General features: G+C 39.3%; 1 pseudogene; it reads right to left on the bottom strand.

The window, feature by feature from the left end:
• Positions 1 to 2,438: 2,438 nt before the first annotated feature.
• Positions 2,439 to 3,876, bottom strand: LOC124155299 (annotated as a pseudogene).
• Between the last annotated feature and the right edge of the window lie 8,802 nt (positions 3,877 to 12,678).

Raw genomic sequence — 12,678 nt, 5'->3', positions numbered from 1 at the left:
TTTTACGTGTTTTTAACTATATTTACATAGTTTATTTTGTTTATAAACCCAATTACTTCTATTGAGACATTAGTGCTGTTTAGGTGTTATATAAATAAATAAATCATCACTGGTCAACAATCTTCGGATTGGTTTGACGCAGCTCTTCACCCAACGTTCCTATCAGCTAATCTTTTCACACCTACTTATTTAACCTCTTTCACTTGTTTCTTTGCATGTTCCATACATTTCATTCGAGGTCTTCCTTTCCCGATCTTGCCATCTACCAGTCCCTCGACGATTGTGATCATCAGGCCATCATGTCTCAAGGCATGGCTCTTTTTTCGCTTTCTCGTCATGGTTTACGTGACCCTTTACTCCTACTACTCCGCTTAGGGCATCACTATCTCCCTCTCCGTCGGTCCCTTTCATTCCCATTATTCTTTTGATGTGCCACATTTCGAAAGCCCCTACCTTAGACTCTCTGCTACTGTTATTTTGCATTGCCCCCTTCAGTAGAGAATCAGCGTGTAGAGATTTCCCCTTCTTCGAAACAAAAACTTATATTTTTTTTAAATTCCTGCGATAATAGGTTGGGACATACCAAATGGGAGATGGTGTCGTGTAGATCAGTCGATTAACTATTGAGTCTCTTTGCAATTGATATTGGAGACTTTTTTTCTGGATTAATTCGCAACGTGAATAGAAACTTCGTTATTGAGTTTAACGAATGTAAGTTGTTGGCTACTTCATGACATTCAGCGATCCCAGAGAACTTAACAATGCCTTCCACCTTTTCCGTGTTGCCTGCTCAATCATTCAGATTCTATTTATACCCGTGAAGCACAGGGCATGCAATTTCACATCTTTCAGCTGGTGATGTTTCCCTCGCTCTGATGTTCCGGCATTTTAGAATTGAAATCGCTTTTATTTTTCCAGTTCTTCACGGCTTTGCACGATACATTTTGCATTCCATGTGGGTTTGTGCGTCAGGCTGTGCAATTGCTTTTCTCCTTGAAAACGGGCTTTTTTGACTTATTCACTCCGAATGTGATGGCTGCATTCTTTCCTGGTAATTTAAACGGTTGAGTTAGTCTTATATTATTATAGATAATTTTATTATTTCACGTGACAGTTATGCCTAAATGCGTCTGTTTCGAAAAACGGATATTTACACAAATCTCACGAAGGGATCTATCTACGTATTGAATATTCGGTTTTGAAGGTGTCAAACCGACGTTGACTTCTATTGTGAAGTAAATCTAATCAGTCGTTATTGCGGTTTCTTCATACTTTCACTTTCTCTGCATCAACTATGGTTATCGTCAGTTTTTCCGAAAGATAAATTCATTTTGCCGCCCTGTTATTGGTTTCACCATTTCAAAAGTGTGAAGCAAGCTCGATGCCTATTTGTAGATAGTCATTATTATAAATCTGATAGCATGCTGTTTATGCATTTGTTTTAATGCTATATTTGCTACATATGACTATAAAACCTTAGGTGTTGATTATATAGTAGAAAAATATAAATTAATAAATGAAATATTTCATAATTTTAAGACTTCGCGGACATAGTAGCGCATTTCCGCGTTAAACCTCCTTTAAACTTGAAGTTGGAATTGCTTATTTTCCTATTCACGGATCAAAAATTTTGTACAAATTATTTCCATTCTCACACTCATTTGCGACAGTTATACTTATTTTTCAAAGGTCATCGGAGAAAATGTCACAAGAAGCATGAATACGTAAATCTAGCCGTTCGTGTACAGAAAGCTAAGTATATGATTAGATTAAGTGAAATAAGCCCAACAATATTGATATGATTTAATTATTACCATAGAGTAAGTATACTTACTCTATGTTATTACTTAATTAATTTTTCTCGTATCATAATTTGAATATCATATTTTTTTGACCATGGAGTTATCACGGTTATCGTTCACCTCAGCGTGTTCAACACAAAAGCCTTAGGATAGTAATAAAAGTGAATAATAGGAGCTCCTTGTCAATTCTAGTTATTGTTAAGTTTCCTCTCAATGTAAATTGATGGACCCTTCACTTTTCTCTCCGCCTGTTGTTATAAAAGAGCAATTTTTCTGACGCTAACAAAAAATAATGATTAGCTGGTTTACTACTCCACACTCCTCATTTCTGATTTTTTAAATTAATTTTGGATGTGATATTGACTATCCATCTTTTTTGCAATGCGTAAGAAGAGTAATAATCTTCTATAACCCATTTATGCCGAAGGTTTGAAAAAAGCGAGTTTTACCCTGATTTGTTACGTATTTTAGATAGTAATACGTAGTAAAACAATATCCGAAAGAAAAAACAATGTATCTCTTGCGAATTATTAATTACGAGGTGTTCCAAAAACGGAACACTAGGCAAATCCACTGCCATGAGGTACTCAATAATAACTAGCCAAACATAATATTCAGACATTTATTAACTCACTATTAAGAGTGATATCCAAGTGAACACTTAACATGCAAGGATAAATTGCATTTTTACATTGAAAAGTGGTATTTTTGTGTCATTGGACACAGCGAGTTTGCTTTTCTTGCTTTACAATCGTATGATTCATGCCGTCATGATGTAAGTCAAGTTTACGCTTCATAGTTGCTCTCCCTTTCCCACCACGCTCAGCAGTATTACCATATGTCTCTCTATAGTGACAGGCTACACGGCGACGAAATTCAAGAAGATCCATTGGCTTCACATCGTTTATTTTATGCAATTGCCAAGCATTTTGTAAAGCCAGCTCAAAGCAGAATAACAAAGGGCTCTAGTACCATTTCTCTCCACGGATTGATGCTCGATAATGGTCAATATATTTTCATCAGCTCGGTCCACTCCTCCCATACACTGATTATAGACCTTGATTTAATTTGGCTGAGTAACTTTTATCTTTTTTTCTGCTTTTGAGAATAATGACTGACCTGTTGCAAAGGATTGACACCGACACCAGAAGATGCAAAATTCACAGCACTGTTATCAATACTATTATATCACTGAATACAAGCAATATTGCCTTTTCCATCAATTCGGTATTCAAATGTCCCCCTATCTTTTTTCTTTAGGGTAGCATCAGATAGTAAAAGAGGTTTGTCTACGCGATCTTTTCTCGCTGTGCCTGTTGCTTGATGGCCCATTGAATGAAGTTTATCAAGGAGTGCAATGCTTGTGAAAAAGTTTTCGAGCACGAAATGGTATTTATTCAGTATGCTGCGTTGTGAGTGCCTTAGTAAATTGCAAAACAACTGAAGCACCTTCACCGTACTCTTGGTATTGAGTGTACGGGGTTTTCCTTGAATAGGCTGAAACAAAAAAAATTGCTTAGACGCATACCAGAATTTATAACCAAACCGAATAGGCTTACCCCGAATAAAAAGTTTGCACCCGTGACGACCGAAATATGGAATCATGGCCTCAGCAAAGCTGAAGTATATTTCATTTGGTACAAATTTCATACATCTGTCATTCAGTTGCTTAAGGAGGTCGCAGCTTGGAAAACTTGTCCATGCGGTTCAAGCTAGAATTGTCAGCAACATGCAAATTTGAAAATATTGTTTCAAATCGATCACGTCTCATTGCACCACTAACTAGAGAATTATGCAAATCTGGTTTTTACTCCCAAAACATACGCCGTCTTGGAACAGAGACGTAACCACTCAGGAAAATTATTCCCATTAAACACCGACACTCACTAACAGTCAGTTCAAGGTTTACGCCCTTACAGCATATAAATTGGAACATTTGACAATCATATCAATCGCTTCAATATCTAAAAAGAGTTCTAAAATTTCGGGTTTTCATTTTCGTGATTTGTTCTTCTGAAACTCTACCTCCTACTGGCTGGGCAATCAGTTCGGCTTTCTTCCATTTGAGCACCAGTGGCGCAGCGAGGTGGGTTTTTTGTGGTTAAACCCCCCCCCCCCCCCAAGAACTTAGAGAAATTTTGAACTGCAATCCATGTTAATTAATTAGATAAATGTTACTTCTATAATAGTGCAAGGATTAATAAAATGTGAAAGCCGTAAAACTCACAATTTTGAACCATTTATCATATTTCTTTTCTCGAGGAGGGCAACCGCACCTCCCATATTCCATACCCCCATGAATTAGTTGCGCCTAAATCCCCCTAACCTTAATTCCTAGCTGCGCGCCTGTTGCGCACAACTTTGGCTACCTTTTTTCTTTGAGCAAGAAGATGCTGAGGCTAATCAGAAGCCGATGCACCGTATTTTCAGTAGTATCACCATCCGGTATCAGCAATAGGTCAGCACGGTCAAAGTTCCCGTTATAAGAACCATGAATTAGATAAGCAGGAGCGCGCAGCAATGAACTGGGAAGATCATTTATTGTTCCACATCTAATTGCTAACTTGATTTTAAATTAAAGTGAATATTTCACTTATTTCCTGAATGAACGCATAATAGTAGTGGATTGGCCTACTGTTTCAAAAATGGAACACTGTTAAACAAAAGGTTATAACTAAAACAAAATACATTGTTTATAACTAATCCTCTTAAAGCACTATAGGTTAACAATTATCGAACATGAAGGAAAGGGATTTCCCCATGAAGGGAAAAATTCACAACATTCGGGCGTAATGGTAAACAGTTATTAATATAACGTTTGAGGTCTCAGAAAAACTGCCTTGAAAAAAAAGCCCGATGTTTATTTACGCTGTGGCTGCGATAGGTTGGCAAAACTGACTAATTCTTTGCGTCCTGTAATACAATATATCTTCATAAAGAGGAATAGAAAGAAAACCATGGCATATTGGTGTATAATGAGTCATATTCATTAAGTTAGAAAGGCGCGTCGGGTGTTCTAAAAATGGAACACTAGACATAAATGGGTTAATGTGTATGTTGAAGGAAATAATTACCTAACCTACGCAAAAGGACAGCGGTGAACTTTCTGTAATAAACATATCTAAGCAACTTCGAATTTAAAAGGAACCCATGGGAAATAGTAATGAAACTACGATCACTTAAAGATAATTGTTATTTGTCTTGATTATTGGTAATTTAGCCGGTCGGAGAAGAGGAAATTGATTCTCGGGAATATTAAAAGAGCATTAAGTTTTATATTGCTAACTTTGCAACATGCCGGAGGGAATGAAACCTCATTTGTTGATAAAATATTAACTTAATTTCAATGAAAGTTTAAAGTAAGTACCTTATTTATATGACATATTGTGGGCATTTTTCTATAAATTTCAGGATAAATATAATTTATCTAAATCCGTAAATTTTGCTTTTGATGTATTGTTATTTTTTTAAATCTTCTGAGATGTGAATTATAAGGGTTTGAATGTAATGTGTACATTTTGTAAAGTATAATTTGTGATTTACGAACCAACTTGAAATCTCTTCTCTCTTCTTTACAGAACGAAAGCGTTGGAAAAAGTGTCTACGGAGCAAGGAAGAGTGAAACCGCCAAATGAAGAAATTCAAGTCATCGCATCGGCTGCATAGATGAAGAAGAAAGGGATGAGGCGTCAATGAGGGGGCGTTGGCTTGAATGTTAGGCTGTTCATAGCTACTTGTTTTCGGCAAATGAGTGATACTTTCGTTCGAGCGTCTTTTACACATTTATTTACATTAGCACACAAACGACACATGGTATGAATCAAGGTGCGATGGTACATTAAATCTCCATGAGTGATCAAGTCGTTCGAACGAATACAAATCAAAGAGTCAAAAATGACTCGAAGAGTAAAGAATGTTTAAATGGTTGCAACTAATGAGAGGTTATGATAACTGGTACCAAATCACGTGAACTAAATTCCCAAAGATCCCTAAGTCCCATTGGCCAAGAAAAAGGTTGAAAAAATAATGACAATAGCGCTAGAGGTATGGATCCAAAATGATTAATGAAATGGTATTTATGAACCTAAGTATGGTTTATTTAGATGGTGAGTTCAAAAATAGGCAGGGGTGTGTGAGTGCGTGCTTGTGTACGTGTGAATGGTCCATTTTTGGTGTTTTGCCCTTTGCATTTTGGTTGTGTTTGGGGAGGGTTGGGAGGAAAGTGTTATTTATATTTTTGCATGTGCATACTAATCCTACCTCTCCACAGATTCAAGTCATCGCTGGATTTGAAGAAAAGAAGCCAGAAGACGGGTTCGAAGAGGACCTCACCAAGAAGATGATGAGAGCGTTAGCTTTGATTTGGGCCATCAGGGCCGAATGTTTTGCGTAACCTAAGGCTAGGCAAGGGTTTTATATTTTTGTATTTATGTACTAATCCTACCTCTCCCTAGGCACAAGTCAGCCCTGGATTGGCCAGCAGAAGACAGAAGACGACGGTCAAAGAGGGCATAGAGCATGCTTCTACGTTTCTTGAAGGACATATGTTCATGGCGCCATCACGTTGCAGTAAGATTACATTCCACTCTCAATCACATTCATATGTTATGAGATCTCACTTTGAAATTAACACTTTGACTGCGACTGTTCAGGTGCCCTATGATCCAAAAATGCGGAATTTTTTTTTCTCACCAACAGGTTTGAAATTGGATGTAATGAACATCCAGTATCACCAAACTAAAATTTTCAATTTTTTTTCGGTATAATTGGATAATTTATTTTCCACGTCGATCGACGTGGTCCGCCGTTGACAATGGTCCGTGGTTATGCAACCCGTATTACAGAAGGTTGTAAATTTTCTAATGCATAAATACATCTTCTTTAGTCGCTAAATATCGATTATTAAAACAAGTAGATAGTTAATCCGTATTAATTACTACCCTGGTACCATTAACTGAATATTTGACCTCGGAATCCCACCTGATGCTCTTTTTTAATCGTACATTTTATGCACAAAACATTTTTGGACGTTCACCTTAGATGGGGAGAATATACATTTTGATGTTGATCTTCTGCACATATTTGAGGTAAATACCGGAATTAGGTAATTTTTATGCCTAGCCTCATTATACTTACCTTGGAAACCTATCTTAGACCACTATCTTTTATACTCCCCGCTTGAATGGTTATGTACTCGATGGTTCTCGAAGAGTGATGGAAAAGAGTAGAGGTATATTACAATTCATGCACTCCTCTATGTTGAAAATACACTAATAAATTGGTAAAAGTTTAATTTGCAGGATAATATGTATTTATATCGAATTAAGATTAACAATTTGCATTCTTAGAAAGTAAAATAATAAAAATAGAATGACTTTTACAAATGTTTTATCAGGTTTCATGACCATTAAAAAATAAAACGTCAGTAAATATAGAAGAATATGATAAAAACACTCACATAAACAAACATAACTAAAACATATTCTCCAAACATGATGCACGTAATTTAATCAATCATACCGTGAAACTCTTTGAAGCACTTTTCCAGGCAAAGAGGAGGATTTTCTGCGTAATCAGGGCAGTGGTATATAGTTTGCTGGCGTTTTCCTTTTTTGTACATACACGGCAGTTTTTTTGTTTCCTTCTATCTCCTTTAGCTGTCATGGGGTTGAACTTGGGAAAGTGCATCTCTAGTGGTTGGGTTTGGAAAACGATGACGTTTTCCTGAGTCCGGCCAAAACTGACGAGTTTTCCTATAATACTGAGTCTAAAACTCTGTAGACTCATTTTCTCTCCCTTTGAATACATTTTATACAGTTGAAAGCTGTTTAATAGCATTATTTGCACAATATGGAGAGCAACCTTTTTATACCAACGCAAGATCTCTCTTGAGGTTATGTGGTAGGACAAAAGTTGATCTAACCTATCAACACCACCCATGAATTTATTGTATTCCCTCACAGCTTCAGAACCCCTCCTTTCAATTTTCCTTTTGCTCACGCTATTCACCAACTTTCCCGAGTGCTGTGTGCTAATCATTGTCACCTCCCTTTTGTCCTTCCATTTTAGCACACAAACCCCGTCGTCGGACCACATTTCCACAACTTCTCCTTTTTTTTATTTTTTTCGCAGTAACTTCCGTGGGATTACCTTTTCGATTAGTCCTCAACGTGCCAGTGCACAAAATTTTATTTGCTGCTAAACTTGCAACAAAGTCCACACTGGTGAAGTAGTTGTCCATAAATACACAGTGTCCTACTCCTCCATATGCCTGCAAAAGTTTATGAACAACACAGCCCGCGTGTCCATGTCCTCCCTCGGAGTTTTCCCCGGCTCCTGTATAAACTAAAATTTTTGTGACAAGGCCACTGGGTTCAGCCAGCATGTATAGCTTTACACCAAACTTATGCTTTTTTCCTTTGATGTACTGCCTGAAAGACAGTCGCCCCCTCCATAAAATCATGCACTCGTCAATACTAAATTCTCGGGAAGGGTAATATATTTCATCCATTATGTCATCAAAATAATTTAACAGTGGCCTTATTTTCTGAAGGCGGTCAGATGAACGTGGTTTTTGTGTCCCTTCGGCAGGTGCAAAATGCAATACTCGTAAAATTATTGGAAACCTGTCCCGAGACATGTGATAGGGAGAGAAAGGGATGTTATAAAACTTGTCTTTCCGCCAGTAATCCTGAATCTGAGATATTTGGATCAGTCCCATGTGCAGTAGTAGCCCCATAAACACGAAAAACTCATCCTTTGTGACAGGTTTCCAACATCCTATGCGTGCGCGAGGAGATAGCCTCTCTTTCAAGAAACAGTCCGCGTTATTATTTGTTTCTTGAATAATTTTTTCTACTATTTGGTCTGTGAACACCAGACGAAAAAAATCCCATGGAGTGTCTCCATTTGGTTTCACTTTCAAATTCCTCTGTCTAGTGAAAGTCATTTCTGGCAATGCAGGTGTTTCCATAGACCAAGCGCGGTCAGTGCGACGCGCGTGAATAGACAAACCCGGAGTCACAGTTGAGCCACGGCTTAGGGAACTTGAGGAGCTATCACACGTACCTATGGATGAATCTTCGAAAGCGTCATCATCCTCTGGATATGCGCAGTCTTCGGATTCGGTGCTTCCATCATCCTCCATATCGTCGCTACTTAGAAGAAAGCTGTCATCACTGTCCCCTGAACCGGAAATATCATCTTCCAGGATCACATCAATTTCTTTCTCTGGTAAATTTCTATCTCTGTATCCCGAAATTGCGTTGGGTGAAGGCATTCCTACATTCGTCGATAGAATAAAATAAATTATATAAATAAAAAACACATAGGAGGTGCAAATTTTAACAGGCAGATATTTTGTCATCAATTGAAAAATGTTTGCTTTTCTTACCAAGTATTGATGAAGAGGCATTTGAAGGACCAGCTGGAGACTCTTTGGGTATAGAAACTGGATCCAACGACGAGTCAGAATCTAAAACGTTAATGGAAAGAGTGAAAGAGCTAATAGTTAGTCCGAGTGTGTCCGAGCAATCTCAATTAAACAGATGAAGTAATAAAGCAATAATTACCTGGAGTTGACTGTACTTCAGGAGAAGATGATAATTTGTTTTTGGAAATCCCTATTTTTAAAATTTTTTGTTTCGATGATTCCCCTAAATAGAAAATTCGTTTTTTAGCTTATAGAAAATGAAAACTTGAGAATTAGCACTGTACACAAACTATTAAAATAGGTAAAACCTTACCTAGATATTGGGGAGATATTTCTACTTGGCGTCTTCTTTTCCCCATTATGGATACCACTGACCTAATGTACTGGAGTTAAAATTGCACTGCCCGATGTCAGAACGTCTCTCCTCCACGTTCACGTCTGTTCTGCGTTCTTGAATCTAAAACTTCAGGCTAATTTTCAACCGTGCCGTCACTTTGTAGTACATTGCTTCTGAATTGTTGCTCACCGACTAGTAGGTCAGAAGCACAGCTATTGTAGCAAAATGTTGAATCTGTCGTGTATTTTACTGATTACAACACAGAATGTGACACCAGCAAAAGTTTCCTTTAGGACGTAATGGTATCCTGTTCCAGAAATATCAATTACAGCGAATTTATACAGACGTCCATTCTGCGTATTCTCATCTTACCGTTTCGGGTCTGAAAATATTTTCGGCAGCATTGCTTCTTCATCACGGTAGAATTTTTTCTAACGAAGTTTCCACTTTGTATTCATTGTGTACCAATGGGTTCTGTAATACTCATAACATAGCTGTCTCAACAAAATCTGAGAGAAAACCTCCGCTAACAAAATCGACGAGTATAGCGCGATTCAACCAACAGTTACAATTGTGTGTATATATATACACTCGCACGCTCCGCGCGCTCGTTAAGGGGCTCCGCCCCTTAAAAACCCCGGTTCCGGCTTCGCCGTCTACATTTGTGGTCGTTCGAAATATTTTAGTTCGAATAATCTCACCTCGGCTAGGGGCCGGCTTCGCCGGCCGGGGGGTAGAGAAGCGCAACACTCATTCCTCGGAACGGCTTCGCCGTTCCTCATTGAGAGGCGGCTTCGTCGCCCAGGGGTTTAGTGTGCCCCTCCGGAGCTACCCCGCTTCATACTCGGAACGGCTTCGCCGTTCCTCGTTTTGGGTCGGCATAGCCGCCCAGAGGGCGAGGGCATTTCCGAACTGTTTCACCGTTATACCGTTTAAGGGGCGGCTTCGCCGCCCAGGGGTGGGAGGAGCCCACAGCGGCTGCGCCGCTAGAACATCGGGGCGGCTTCGCCGCCCGAGGGTTACTGAAGGTCCCCCTCGCCTGCGCCAGTTACTCCTCAGAACGTCCTCGCCGTTTCACGATGTGGGGCGGCTATGCCGCCATTGGCTTGAGAAGCCCCCCGCGGCTGCTCCGCTTATACTTCATAAATGGTCTTCTCCACCGAGAGGGGTACCCAGGGCGATTCGGGGGTTCTAATGTGTGGCAGAATTCTGACGATTCTTTTACCCGGAGAGGTGATTTATTAGGAATTTTTTTGGGGAGATTTCACGGGGTTATCGGGGGTTTTAATAAGCAGTAGGGGTTAAACTGTGACGAAAACTACTCGGAGAGGCGACTTAAAGTTTTTTAATTTTTTTCGGCGAGGTTCCAGGAGGTGATCGGGGGTTTTCTGGTATTTTTTCCCGTATACTTTACGGTGGCCCGCCCTCACCAAATTAGGGGGGATTTCAGGGGGATACTGGGGGTTTATATGCTTGTACACCTGGCAGTTACCATCCGTTCACATAAATTTCGTGGCGATGAGTCGTTGGGGGCGGTGATGTAGTCACGAAAAGTACCCAAAAAGTAGACTTATATGCAAACTTTTATTTTTTTGGGGGTATATGTGGGTTTACCGGGGGTTTATAGGTTTTTACTGCCAGGGGTCATCAATCGTCCATATCAATTTCGTAGCGATGTGTCATAAGGCTTGGGGAAGCGGCGGAATTGTGACGAAAAATACCCGAAAAGGCTACTTATATACAAATTTTTACTTTTTAGGGGGTTTCGGGGGGTTTAGAGATGACGAAACTATATGGTCACATTCATTTACTGTCATAACTAAAAGAAGTGTGCCTTATGACATCCATATTTCGAGAGTAATACAATAAAAAGCAAACTAGTCCCTGGAAAAAGTGAGTAGTACCCGCCATTTTTATTTTTTCGCGGTTAAATGCGTTGAATCATTTATTAAAAATTCATGTTTTCTGAAAGACAATGCAAAGTTGTATGTAACTACAAGCTTTGAAAGTAATCGGTAAGGTTAAAGTTGACAAAATCTTGTGTTAATCTTTTGGAAATCGTGATTTTCGGTGATTTTCGAAATATTTTATTTTTTTCTGAGTAACCAAGAACGACGAAAGCAAAATGTTATAAGCATATATAATAATCATTTTCGTTACCCTACACCTTAAATTAACTCGAATGGAGCGGAAGTTATGAAATTTTATTCGAAAAATCAATTTTTGGACGCCATTTTGGCTGCAATTTTCTCAAATGGAAACTAATAAATTTACTTTATTACGTGCCCACGTTTATCAGCTTTCAAAAAAAGCATAAAAGACCCGTGTGTCACGCATAATTCGCGCGCAGTAAAATAAAACCCGAAAGACGGTCCCCGGAAAAAGCGCAATTTCGGCCATTTTGTCTTCCTAGCGACGACACGTGGTGGAAACTTCCGGTTTTCGGATTTTTCCTCCGGATCATTTCGGGTTCCCCGCACGCGTGCCAAATTTCAGCTCTCCAGCACTTCTAGAAGTGGTCGGGAATTTGTATCCATCAGTGAGTCAGTCACCACGAGGGCTGTATATAGATAGGACTCGCTGTAGCTCGCTAGGGGGCTCCGCCCCCTTAGAACCCCCGGATCCGGCTTCGCCGTCTAATTTTGTGTGTGTTTGGTGAATTTTTTTTACGAATAATCTCACCGCGAATGAAGAACGAGAGCCAACCCTCGGCTACGCCACTGCCGGTTTCGGCGTCGCAATCTTCGCAACGGCCTCTTGATTCGTCGAAGTTCTTTCCATTTAGTTCAAAAACCCCTTTTCCGTTCAGGGGGAACGTTAGCTCCCGCTTGAGCCGCCTTCGTAAGGACTCGGTCGGCCGAAAGTACGATATTTGTTTTCCGAATCTTTTATTTATCGAAATTTATGTGATTTTTGGAATTGTTCTACTTACATCTCTGTAGCAAAGGGAGATTAAAACAATCTGTTGCCAACATCCGGTTGAAGATATTGCCAGCATGTATGGTAATCATTTTCATTATTCAACTCACGAAAATAGGTCGAGGGGAATGGAACGTATTCTTTTTTTCCGTAAAAGGTATTCACAAACGGATTATCTGCCGGCTTCG

The sequence above is a fragment of the Ischnura elegans genome, chromosome 3, assembly GCF_921293095.1.
Source record: "Ischnura elegans chromosome 3, ioIscEleg1.1, whole genome shotgun sequence".
NCBI classification, from domain to species: Eukaryota; Metazoa; Arthropoda; class Insecta; order Odonata; family Coenagrionidae; genus Ischnura; species Ischnura elegans.
Note: the sequence above shows the minus strand (reverse complement) of the source record. Positions and strands in the feature narration are given on the sequence as shown.